At 36.3% G+C, this 13,850-nt stretch overlaps 1 protein-coding gene and 1 pseudogene across 11 annotated transcripts in view; one reads left to right on the top strand and one right to left on the bottom strand.

Annotated features, from left to right (window-relative positions):
- The window catches only part of CRY1 (cryptochrome circadian regulator 1), a 110,188-nt gene that overhangs the window by 58,981 nt on the left and 37,357 nt on the right, over nt 1-13,850 (bottom strand). The window lies entirely within an intron of this gene.
- Nucleotides 3,252-9,449, top strand: LOC114114106 (small ribosomal subunit protein eS8-like; annotated as a pseudogene).

Here is a 13,850-nt window from a genome sequence, read left to right on the forward strand (position 1 = left end):
TTAAAAAAAGTATAAAATCACTAGTACTTGGTAGATATTCATTAAACAGAAGTTGCAATTATTCTCCCTTGCGAAAAATTTATAGTTTTGAAAAAATAACATGTATTTTTATATATAAATAACTGGGCATGACAACAGATGACAATGAATTAGTTGGATGCCTACAAGTATAAACACAATTGACTCGACTCTTAACCTTCCCTGAATGTGAATTTGAACAAAGGTTTAAGGTTTGATGAAAATCTTTTCCACAAGCAAAGCAAATGTGAATATGAATATATATACACACAGATACAGTGCAATTAAGACCCTGAATCAACTAATCTCTAAGCATATAATTCTTCCTTGGTAACACCGTAAAATCTCCAATACTCTAAGTTCAAAGTATCAACTCACTGACAGGTAAGATTTCTTTTTAGTACTGAAGGAATAATGTTACTTCAAAGAATACTATATAAAGTCTAATCTTTCATTCTTGACCCTCATCAGGGAAGAGAGTGGGTTCTGCCAGAGTTCAGATTCAATGTATTCCAGATCATATCATTTTCAACCTTTATATATTACAAATGCATGTACCTAAGTACAGGAATCCAATGCTGAATGGACTGATTTAATACACTGAAATTATACACAGCTTGTAGGATCTCAGATCCTGGATCATGGATTAAACTTGGGCCATGACAGTGAAAGCCTGGACTCCTAACCACCAGGCCAACAGGGAACTCCTTATAAGGTACAGTTTAAATAGGAACATATTTTCAGACCTTATTCAGTTTGGTGTGTTTACTGTTTTCTTGAAACCATATCCATTTGAAGGCTCAGTTAATAATGCTATTAACTACTGATACATGCACTGGGTTGATTTTTAAACAGGACAAATGTTAGTAAAACTCACTACAGCCTTTTGCATAATCGTACTGCCTAAACAGAAGAATAGTTCTGTTGATATTTAATTACTGAATACAATATGAATTGTAGCACTTCACAATAAATTGAAGAGATGTTAGGTTAATAAAATATATTTCTTCACTTTAAATATTTTAAGGATTTTTTTAAAACCTCCAGTGATCACTACCTTATTGCTATTAGAAAAAATTACATGTTGGTGAGTTTCCTTATACCAGTTCCAAAAGATGATTTCAACATGAATCAACAGAAATAGTTTCTTAAAGTAGGTCATTGCTATAGCAACCAGTGGGCAGTTTGGTATACTCCCCATAACAATGACCTACTTTCCAGCCTGTGCTAGAACAGCTTTATATAACTTGAATTTCTTGTTCTGTCTAGAAAATAGTCTAAAAAAGGCAATAGTAAGATACAACATAATCCCATTCCTGCTAAAAACAAGGCATTATGAATTAACATGTATCATACCAAAATAAAGCCATCTGGTTCTGCACTTTAGTTTATAAAATATATCTTATCACATGCTCAACGATGAAAACTACACTTCGAATATCTCAACCAAAACAATTCACTGCTGACCCTAGAGAACTGATTTACAGAATATAAATTAAGATCATTAAAACCACATGCAAAATATCTTCTCTTTCTACTCTTTCTCCTCATGAAACAACAGTTAGATTTTTAAAAATAAAAGTTCTGGATATATTAACTATAATAAAAGAAAAAATGGAGAGTCTCAGTCGTTAAGAGTCTATGGTGTTTCATTAGAAACTTAAAAGTTATCAATATAAATAGTAATTTGTCTCTCCATAAATTGACTTAAGTTTACATATGCTTTTTTTCTGGTTTGTGACAAAATTTTAGTGTTCTTATCTAACTTTACTCAAATTATCAGAGTATTTGTGATGTATACTTTCCCTGAAGAAAGTAGTTTAATATTGAAAGAGGATTAAACATATACTTTAAAAGCAAATTTCTTATTTTGCCAGGCTTTAATGGTTCATAAATCCGTGTCTGATACCATGACACAATGTCATTTTTTATAACAAATATTTTTCACTACCTCTTTTAAATTCTGAAATTCATAGATAATATAACATCCTTATATACAATTTAAAAGCATTAATATAATGCTCCAATGTAACATATGAAGGAAGTTTAAGGAAAGTCATTTATATTTGAAACAGAAGTAACATTTACTTCCCGTAAGTAAATATCTGGGGATGAAACAAAAAGACAGTGAATTAACTGGATGCCTACACCTACATACAGAATCATTTAAAATTCAACAGCTACAAAAACAGAATGACACAGCTGTATTATCGGTGACTAAAATACCATGAACGGTACTGCCTTTGGTAACATGCTTTTCTGTAATGTTAAGCAAGACTTAGTAAAGTTCTTGACAAAGTTCAGTCTTCCCTGATTTACATGGGTGATAAATATATTTTAGGAGCACTTGATGCATATTAAAATTGTCTAAAAAATAACTAATGTTTACATATAAAAATGAATTTAGGCTCTAGATTCTGAAGGTTATGAGTAAGTTTTTCACTCATATGAAACATCTAGTAGACTATTTGAAAGTTATGTGGGACTCAGGACAACTATTTATTTTGAGAGATTGTCCTGAGCATTGCAAGAAGTTTTCCATTCTTGACCTCTCCTCACTAATTCTACTAGGACCTTTCAAACACTGTCACCCCCCAAAATGCCCCAATAAACTCCTAAAATATCTTCTAATTAGTGACATTATTAATTATTCACATAATTTTATTGATCTGAGGAACACATGATAAATGATAGGAAATGCCAACACTTACGAAGCTTAAAATCTAGAAAACAAACCTGAAAATGTACACGATACATATGAATGTAACAGAACCTGTTATGGTAGAACGCAATATATAAGAGACATGTATAAATATCATTAATTTGCTTTGAAAAATCAGGAGGGAGGAATCACTTCTAGATTTTTTTTTTGAGATGGGGAGAAACTGAGGCAAAAAATTCCAAGGTGATGGCAGAAAGAAGCCTTGAAGCATTAATTTGATTGTAATAGATGAAGACAGGAAGGAAGAATATTGGCTACAGAATTGTAACCTTCTTAAAGACCAAGTCTAGGCCTTTCTCACCAGTTTTAATTGGTCAGGGAAGGTCCCAAGGCCAAACCAAACTTCAAGAAGGTAGAAGCATACATTTTCTGTAAGTGAACAATAATATCTACCACAATATTCAAACCAACACTGATATATATGTATTCATACTTTTTAATGAAGGGTATATTATAGCAGCACAGAAGAAATCAAACTGTGTACAGGGGCAGAGGAAAGGAGATAGGAGGCATGAGCAAGAAAACATCTGAGCAGAGTTTGGAATCAACAGGTGTTGATCATGAGGATCAGGTAGCAAAGAGCATTCAAAGCAGGGAAAACAGTATCCTTAAGTCAAGAAATTCAAAAGGGGACTACCACCTGGTAGTCCAGTGGCTAAGACTCGGCGTTCCCAATGCAAGGAAGCTGGGTTCCATCTCTGGTTGGGGAACTATATCCCACACACAGCAACTACGACCCAGCACAACCAAATAAATAAATAAATATTAAAAAAAAGAAATTTAAAAGAACTGTGTGTGTTTGGGTGAGGGATGGATGGATAGTGAGCAACTGGGAGAACGTATCATACTTTCTAACACTAAACTACTTCCCCCCAACACAAGTGTTAACATTTCAAAAAATATTCAAAAACAATGACAAAAGAAACCTACAAACTTCTGTCACTGACAGGACATTGGACCAAGATACTCTAACAGAAATAACTAACAAGTTAACAAAAATAAATAAATAAAACTTTTAAACATAATTCACTGGACTGCCCCAAAAGTAAGGAGTCATAAATAGGTTAAGCAAAGCACTAAGGACAGCTTTAGCCTTGAGGATTTCTACAGATTCCTGGAAACGTTGAACATAATCCAGGCTGAGGAGGACAGGAGATAAAGACCAGGCCCATTCAACTGAAAAAACTAATAAAAGACCCTCAATATTATGCCTGAGCTTTAAAGAGCTCCATGCACAGCTCAACTGTACAGTAGACATAAACCTTAATAGGGCAGACGAGGACAGGAAGGAAGCTCGCCTGTCTCTACTTGGTTAGTGTAGAAAGAAAATAAAATCTCCCATTCCTGAATGGAAAGGTTAAACACAGTGATTTTACAGTGGAGAAAACTGGCAAACACTACCTTAACCACATGATCAGAGCAAACATCACCAGTGATAAGTCAATAGGGTATCAGGTACATCTTGATACAATATGATGAGATATTTTTTTATGGTATTTTCCACAAAGCAGTAATCCCACTCTAAAGATGAGAAAAACATTACACAAAACTAAACTGAGGCTGGCTATTCTATAAGACAGATGACTAAATCAAAAAGGTCTTAAAAAACAAGGGACGCCTGAGGAACTGGCACAGAACAGAGGAGCCTAAGTGCAATGTGGTATTTTGGATGGAATCCTGGAACAGAAAAAGAACATTTTAGGAAATCTGAATATAGTCCAGAATTTAGCTAGTGCTATGATTTCTTAGTTTTGACAAAAATATGGTATTAATGTTAAGATGTTAATATCAGGGAAAACTGGGTACAGAGTAATCAGGAACTCTTTGTATTATATTTCCACATTTTCTACAAACCTAAAATTATTTATTTTATTTAAAAATTCTAGTGCATCCCCCCAAAGCATAACCTCACTGCAAATTCATGGGATTTAAATGGTACCAATCACCTCAAGCATATCATTGCATTTAATGCAGTCCCAGGTTGGTTATGATCTGAGATAATTGCTAAAAGAAAGTATAAATACTCTCTGGATTCTCAACTTCAACCAACACTTCATTTTCTACAGAAAAAGTTCTACCAAAATCAATCAACCAACCAACAAATCAATCATAAAATACATAAGGAAACAAGAATTTATTCCACAAGTTGCAGAATGAGAGGCCCAAATTTTACCGAGAATTTTCCAGAACCATTGAAAGATAGCAATTCAAGAAATTCATGAATCTCATGCCTCTCTCTTCTCATGTAAGAAGAGAGGGACGTGGAGTTGGAGATGGGAGGTGACATGGAGAGAAGGGAAAATAAAAATAGAAAAAAGAACAAGTAAAAATGAGCAGAGATACACAGATGGGGAGATGAGACAGTCAGAGAAAGATCCACATCTAGATGTATCATACTAAAACCACACAAAACAAAAGAAAAAGACAAAAGATATAAGGCAGTCAGAGAACACTATACCCAATAAACAGAGAATATTTATTCAAGTATAAATGGAATACTCATGAAAATTGACCTGTACTAGGTCATAACACTATTAGCAAATTTAAAGGAACTGGTATCTAGCATACATTCTGAAATTAAAAAACACTTCCTCAAACAATTCATAGGAAAAAGAGCATCGCAATGGATTTCAGGAAACACCTAGAACAGACTGATAATGAGGAAAATATATCTAAAATGTACAGAATACAAAACAACAAAAAGATGGTATATAACGGCTTAAATGCTTATGTCAGAAAAAAAGGACTTGAAATTGAGTTAGGAAAACAGCAGAATAAATAAGTCCTAAAAAGAATTAACACAAAGAAGGAAATGATCTCTTTCCAGCCAGCACTGAGCAACAGGCATTTTTCTGGACAACTGACACAAGTGCCACAAGACCAGAAGCAAGAAAGCCCTACCACAGGAAGCAGAAGTAGGAGCTGAGAATCCCTGCTGCCAACACTAAGATTGATGCTGGCCTCATACACACAGTCCATGTGCAGGGAGGCAACAAGAAATACCATATCTTGAGGCTGGACATAGCGAAATTCTACTGAGGCTTGGAGTGTTGTATGTGCAAAGCAAGGATTAAAGATGTTGTTCACAGTGCATAACTGGTCAGTACCAAGACCCTAGTGAAGAACTGCATCTTGCTCACTGACAGCACACTATTCTGAGAGAAGTAGGGATCCCACTATGCATTGCCTCTGGGCTGCAAGAATGGAGCCAAGCGGACTCTCAAGGAAGAGGGATTTTAAACAACAACAACAAAAAATGATCTAAGAAAATTCAGAAGAAATATGATGAAAACGAGAATGCCCAAATCACCAGTCTTCTGGCCAAGAAGATGACTATGTGCTAGACAGCAAGGAGCTGAACTTCCATCTGAAGAAAATCAAGGCCTGGAAAGGCAAACAAATCTTCCTCCATCATACCTTAGCTCAAGTAATAAAGGTGTTTATTGTTCTAAAAAAGAAGAAATGGGAAAGACGGAAATGATCAAAGAAAAATGAAATTTAGGAATTAGTGAAAAGAGAACACATATATAATAGAAACAAGCCAAAATGTATTGCTTTAAGAAACAATATTATAAATATCTGACAAGGTAAATGAAGGGAAAAAATGAGAGAAGGCGAAATAAACAATATTAAGAATAAAAAAGAAGAGGGACTTACCTGGTAACCCAGTGGTTAAGACTCTGCATTCCCAATCCAGGGAGCACAGGTTAAAAAAAAAAAATTAAAATGAAGATATAATCTCAGATACTGTAGGGATTAAGTGGAAAATAAGACAGTATGAACAATTTTAAGGAAATAAATCTGAAAATTTGATAAGGTAGATGAATTCCTTATTAAAAGATACTCAGCAAGAAATTTAAAACTCACCAGAACTGACTCAAGAGCAAAAAAAGAACATGAAGTGGATCTCACAGCTATTAAAGAGATTGAATTCGTGGTTAAAAATCTTACATGAAAATCATAAGTGAGTCAGTTATACAGATGAATTGTACCAAACATTCATAAAATAGACAGTTTTAATTTTATAGAAGATTGTAACCTCATACTGAGTATAGACAAAAAGGAACACTCCTCAACTGACTTTATGAGATGAGATTTACTTGGATGCCAAAATCAGAACAGATGCAGAAGGAGAAACTATTAAAATTCAATTTCCATTTTGCCTCAACAAACCAGGACTAGAAGATAACCTCCTTAATGGTGAAAAGGGCATTTACAAAAAGTATAGAAAACATTCTATTTAATGGCAAAATGTTTTAAGTATTTCTTTCAGGACTAGGAAGAAGACAAGGATGCCTGCCACTGTTTCTATTCAACTTGGTACTAGCAGGACTAAAAAATATAGTAAAAAGATCAAGAGATAAAAGGAAATAAAGAAATGAAAGCACAGTTATTTACAGATGGCATGAGAGTTGACACTATCAAATACAGAAAAAGAATACAGAGAAAATTATTAAAATTAGTAATTAGAGTTTAAAAGGGTCAAGATCACTCAATCTCTGGAATCAATTTATACTAATACAACCTATGTAATTAGGCCTCCTTGATCTCAAAAATCACACAAAGCTATTTATAATCTAGAACTCTTACTCCTTGTCTATTTTTAGAAATCACAGCATTATGACTCTATCAGGTTAGGCCAAAATCAAGTATAAGATGTACTTCTAGGCTTTAAAGGATTTACATACAAATAAATAAAATCTAACGTGTTCAAAAGCATGCTTTTCCAGATCTATGTGTAATGCATCTCAGTAGTCTGTCTTATTTGAAATTTCTCTCTCTCAGAAAAAGACTAGTTACATGTAAATTATATCTCAATAAAGCTGGGGAAAAAAGATTTAATAATATTTTTATTTTCATCTGTGGAAAATAAGGTTCGTGGTTATCAGAGAGGATAGAAGCACAATAAAGGCAAAGGGGCTCAACTGTATGGTGACTGTTTTCATGATGAGCAGGCTACAGTATACACATATATTGAATCATAACATACAAATGAAACTTCTGTGTTATAAACCAATTTACCTCAATAATAATTTTAAAAGATAGGAATCCTTTAAAAGGTTTTGTGCAAACACTGGGACGCAATATGATAACTTTTAGAATAATTTCTTGGACTGATGGGTGGAAAATGAGTATCAGCACAGGGCAGAAATAGGATGACTACTGAGGAGACTACCATACTACTCTAGAGAAGAGATGATGGTGCCATGAATAGGAGTGGTAACAGTAAAAATGATAAGAGCAGTTGGTATCTGGGTAGATATTCAAGAAGTAATACAGCAAAGGAAGTGGATTGTTAAATCTGGAGTCTAAGACAGAAGTGAGATTGCAAGATATAAAACTGGAATTCATCAGCACATATATGGCAGCCATAAGGAGAAAGGAAAAGACCTGATAGAAGAAAAGGACCTTCACTTTGAATGGACAGAAGGACTGACAGGACAGAAAGAAGGTTGGAGAGACAGAAGAAAAAGAAGAGAAAGGACAGAATGAGGTCTGGATATACAGAAAGTGAAAGTGCAGTTGCTCAGTCATGTCCGACTCTTTGTGACCCCGTGGATTGTAGCCTATCAGGCTCCTCCGTCCACGGGATTTTCCAGGCACGAGTGCTGGAGTGGACTGCCATTTCCTTCTCCGAAGCAGAGGATAAATATGTGAATTCCTAGAAGGAAATATGGGAAGAATGACTGATGGAAGAAAGGGAGGGAGAGAGGACAGATAAATGGGATAAAGATGTAATAACACATGAGAGAAGTAAGGATACATGACAGAAAGAAGCAAGAGTATATGGGACAGAGAAGTAAAGACTGATATGATAAAGAAGAAAGAATGAACATAGGATAGAGAAGAGGGAGAGATGGTAAAAGGGTCAAAAAAGGGGGGGGGGAAGATAACATGGAAATCAAACTGAAATTTGAGAAGCCTAAGTCTGATGCAATTATCATGAACAAAAGGGGTTAATTTTATATAATTACTAATAAGTGAGTTATGAACCAGTCATAGACCTCAAACGCATCCCATTAATTTCATGGTTGAAAATAAGAAACGTCTCATCTTTATAGACACTATATAACTACTTACAGAAGTTGTTCTATGCTTAGAGAGAGAACTATAGGTGAAACTAAATGAACCCAAAGTATTATCCTGTCATTTACTTGATAAACAGACTCATTTGGATTCATGTTAACTTTTATTCTCTTTAGAGATATTTGAGAGTTAATTACTATTAGTAATAAATGTGAAGTTGTATTCTGAGGTACATTCTTTCATTCATACAACCAACATCTGGGTATCTACACAGAACACAATAAATCCAGGATTCCAGTTCTTGGAGTCTCCAAGTTCAATGAGGGAATAAGATATGCACATTTATTATTCTACTAATACATCGTATTATTAAAGTCCCTAGCGTTAAAGGACATATAAAAGGAAAGCAATTATGCTGAAGAAGATCTCTACAACTTTACAAAGACAACTGATCTGGATCTACAGTATCTATCACAGCACTCTGTGACAGAAGTTTTACTCAGTCTTTCTTGAAATATATTTTAACTTCTGAGGTTCATTTAAACTAGTATGGTTATGTAATATGTCTCCCTAATCCCCAAATCACAAAGGTACTTGAAATCTAAGACTTTTACTATTCCATGTGTATTTTTAGAAACCAGAACATTCTAACCCTATGACGGTAGGCCAAAAATCATACTGAAAATCTACTTCTAGGCTTCAGAGGATTAAAACAGAACTAAATAAAATTTGTGTAACACATGTACAAAAGCAAATGACAGCATTACATGTATTGGTTTTCTGATATTCCTACCAGAAAATTCTCTTCTAATAATGCTAGTTTCCTCTAGACATTAAGTCAAGATTTTTAGAGGTTTTCATGCTGGTAGTACTATGAAAAAGAAGAGGGAAAAAAGTGCCAGAGAAGGAAAAAACGCTATAAAAGATGAAACAAGTACCCAAATGTTGCTTTCCAAATATCCTTCTCCAATAAGAAGAACCAGGATTCCACAGAGTGGTGGCTGATTTCAGAATAGAGCGAAAAAATATAAAAGATGAGAGGAGCATCTCATGGTGTCAGAAAGTAAGAAAGTGCTAAAGGAAAATAAGATGAGTGCATGTCTAAAAATAAGATGGATATCAAAGGTGGACCAATTTAAACAAAACAAACAGCAATGGTAATAGATTATAACCCAAAGAACAAAACAAACATAAATCTACAAATTTATAAATCTACAAATTTCATTACTGAATAATGAAACGTGGAGGGAGAAGGAATACATCTTCAATTACAGAAGAAATCCAACTAATAAATATGGAAGGGATGAAAAAAATCACGATTGGAATAGCACTTAATAACTGCTTCAATCAAGCAAGAGCCACTGATGAATATAAAAATTAGTATCTGAAATAAGAAGAAGAAAAAGAATATTAATATAACCTCTGGTGGCTCAGATGATAAAGAAATCTGCCTGCAGTGTAGGAGATCTGGGTTTGATCCCTGGGTTAGAAGATCTTCTGGACAGGGAATAGTACCCACTCTAGTATTCTTGCCTGGAGAATTTCATGGACAGAGGAGCCTGGCAGGCTACACTCCATGGGGTCACAAAGAGTTGGACACAACTGAGCAACTAACATTTTCACTTTTCATATAACCTCAAAATATCTCTCCCAAAATATTTATTAATTACAAAGGAAAAAAATAGTAATCTTACAATGGAGAAACCCAGCAGACACTCTTAGCCAATGATCAGTGGTAATATCACCAATAATAATACACATTGATACCATGTCTCCCGTCATATGAGAAAGCCACATCACTTGTGGTATTTTTCAAAAATGCAAAGCCTCAAGCACAAGAAAACATAAGTCCATTTTGTAGGGACATCCTACAAAATGCCTAATTAGTACTTTTAAAACTCTTAAGGTCTTGAAAGACAAGGAAAGACCAAGATATTGTTACCAGCCAGAAGAAAATAAGGAGACATGCAATGGAGAATTCTAGACTGGACATTGAAACAGAAAAAGATGTCAGTGAAAAAATTGTGAAATTCATATAAAGTCTATAGTTTCATTAACAGCACCATACAAATGCTAATTTCCTACTTCTGATTAACTATGCTGGTGCTGCTAAGTCGCTTCAGTCGTGTCCAACTCTGTGCGACCCCAGAGACCGCAGTCCACCAGGCTCCCCCGTCCCTGGAATTCTCCAGGCAAGAACACTGGAGTGGGTTGCCATTTCCTTCTCCAGTGCATGAAAGTGAAAAGTCAAAGTGAAGTCGTTCAGTCGTGTCTCACTCTTAGCAACCCCATGGACTGCAGCCTATCAGGCTCCTCTGTCCATGGGATTTTCCAGGCAAGAGTACTGGAGTAGGTAGCTGTTCCCTTCTCCAGGGTATCTATCTTCCCAACCCAGGGAGCGAACCCAGGTCTCCTGCATTGCAGGCAGATTCTTTACCAGCTGAGCCACCAGGGAAGCCCAAGAATACTGGAGTGGGTAGCCTATCCCTTCTCCAGTGGATCTACCTGACCCAGGAATCTAACCAGGGTCTCCTGCATTGTAGGTGGATTCTTGACCAGCTAAGATACCAGGGAAGCCATTTACATAAGCATTATGTAACTATACTATTAGTTACTGATTAACTTAGTTACTGATTAACTTAGTTACTGATACTGATTAACTATACTATGACTACATAAGATATTAACATTAAGAGATGCTGGGTGAAGGGTACACAATAACTATTATTTTTGCAATTCTTAAATAAGCCTAAAATTATTTCAAAATAAAACAAAAAAACAGATCATTGAGAGCACTGCATCCTGAAATAAACAGGTTTGGAAAGTTCCTTCCTACATGAATATTACTTTCACATCTCTACCAGTGGTGGTTGGATGGCATCACCAACTGAATGGGCTTAAGTTGAGTAAACTCCAGGAGACAGTGAAGGATAGGGAAGCCTGGCCTGCTGCAGTCCATGGGGTCACAAAGAGTTGGACAAGACTTAGCAACTGAACAACAACAGGTAGTAACCACTTACAGTAGGGAATGCCAAGTATGGGGGAAAGAATGGATGTTTTATGGGCTAATTGATACGATTTCATCAATAAGGCAATACTCAGCAAGGTTCTGAAATGAGACTACACGAAAGCCTTTGACTATGTAGATCACAACAAACTGGAAAATGCAAAGAGATGGGAATACCAGACCACCTGATCTGCCTCCTGAGAAATGTGTATGCAGGTCAACAAGCAACAGTTAGAACCGGACATGGAACAATGGACTGGTTCAAAATTGGGAAAGGAGTACGTCAAGGCTATATGTTGTCACCTTGCTTACTTAACTTCTATGCAGAGTACATCACGGGAAATGTCAAGCTGGATGAAGCACAAACTGGAATCAAGACTGCCAGGAGAAATATCAATAATCTCAGATATGCAGATGACACCAACCTTATGGCAGAAAGCAAAAAGAAACCAAAGAGCCTCTTGATGAAGCTGCAAGAGAAGAGTGAAAAAGCTGGCTTAAAACTCAACATTCAAAAAACAAAGATCATGGCATCTGGTCCCATCACTTATCGGCAAATAGAAGGAGAAACAACGGGAACAGTCAGAGACTATTATCTTGGGCTCCAAAATCACTGCAGATGGTAACTGCAGCTATGAAATTAAAAGATGCTTGCTCCTTGGAAGAAAAGCTATGACCAACCTAGACAGCATATTAAAAGTAGAGACATTACTTTGCCAACAAAGGTCCGTCTAGTCAAAGTGATGGTTTTTCCAGTAGTCATGTATGGCTGTGATAGCTGGACCATAAAGAAGGCTGAATGCCAAAGAATTGATGCTTTTGAGCTGTGGTGTTGGAGAAGATGCTTGAGAGTCCCTTGGACTGCAAAGAGATCAAACCAGTTAATCTTAAAGGAAATCAACCCTGAATATTCATTGGAAGGACTGATGCTGAAGCTAAAGCTCCAATACTTCAGCCACCTGATGCAAAGCGCCAACTCATTAGAAAAGATCCTGATGCTGAGAGAGACTGAAGGAAGGAAATGGGGGTGACGGAGGATAAGATGACTGGATGGCATCGCTGGCTCAATGGATATGAGTTTGAGCAAACTCCCGGAGATAGTGAACGACAGGGAAGCCTGGCCTGCTGCAGTCCATGGGATTGCAAAGAGTTGGACATGAGTGAACAACAACAGCAAAGCCAAGAGGGTACTGGGGAAGAGCAACAGCCTAGAGATTTAATAGCATGTTTGAGGAATAGCAAGATGGTCAATATGGTTGCCGCTCAGGGAGGAATAGGAAGAAGACAAAGAATAGATAAGGTGAGCAAATTATTTAAGGCCTCGTTGATGCTTTTGAACTGTGTTGTTGGAGAAGACTCTTGAGAGTCCCTTGGACTGCAAGGAGATCCAACCAGTCCATCCTAAAGGAGATCAGTCCAGGGTGTTCATTGGAAGGATTGATGTTGAAGCTGAAACTCCAATACTTTGGCCACCTGATGCGAAGAGCTGACTCATTTGAAAAGACCCTGATGCTGGGAAAGATTGAGAGCAGGAGGAGAAGGGAACGACAGAGGATGAGATGGTTGGATGGCATCACCAACTCAATGGACATGGGTATGGGTGGACTCTGGGAGTTGGTGATGGACAGGGAGGCCTGGCGTGCTGCGGTTCATGGGGTCACAAAGAGTCGGACATGACTGAGCGACTGAACTGAACTGGACACTGTAAGAGTTTTCTTTGCCTTTTGCACCAAGATAAATGGAAAGGGACTGGAAAGTTAAGAGAACAATAGCAACACGAAGGTTTTACAGGGTAATTCTGACAATCAGATGAAGAACTGGGCTAAGAGATCAATTAAGAAATTAAAGCAGTTATCCAGGTAAGAGATAATGATGGCTTAGGTCAAGCTGTAATAATGATGGAATGAGAAATGACTAGATTCTGGATATATTTTTAAGGTATAACCTATAGAATCACATGAAAAATGTGAGATATGAGATAGGGAGCAAAGCTGATTTCAAATTAAGGGCACATGACAGGATAAAATTTCTATTTATTAAGATGGGAGAATACAGGACAAGGTGCTTTAGGGATTT

The sequence above is a fragment of the Ovis aries genome, chromosome 3 (genome assembly GCF_016772045.2).
Source record: "Ovis aries strain OAR_USU_Benz2616 breed Rambouillet chromosome 3, ARS-UI_Ramb_v3.0, whole genome shotgun sequence".
Classification (NCBI taxonomy): domain Eukaryota; kingdom Metazoa; phylum Chordata; class Mammalia; order Artiodactyla; family Bovidae; genus Ovis; species Ovis aries.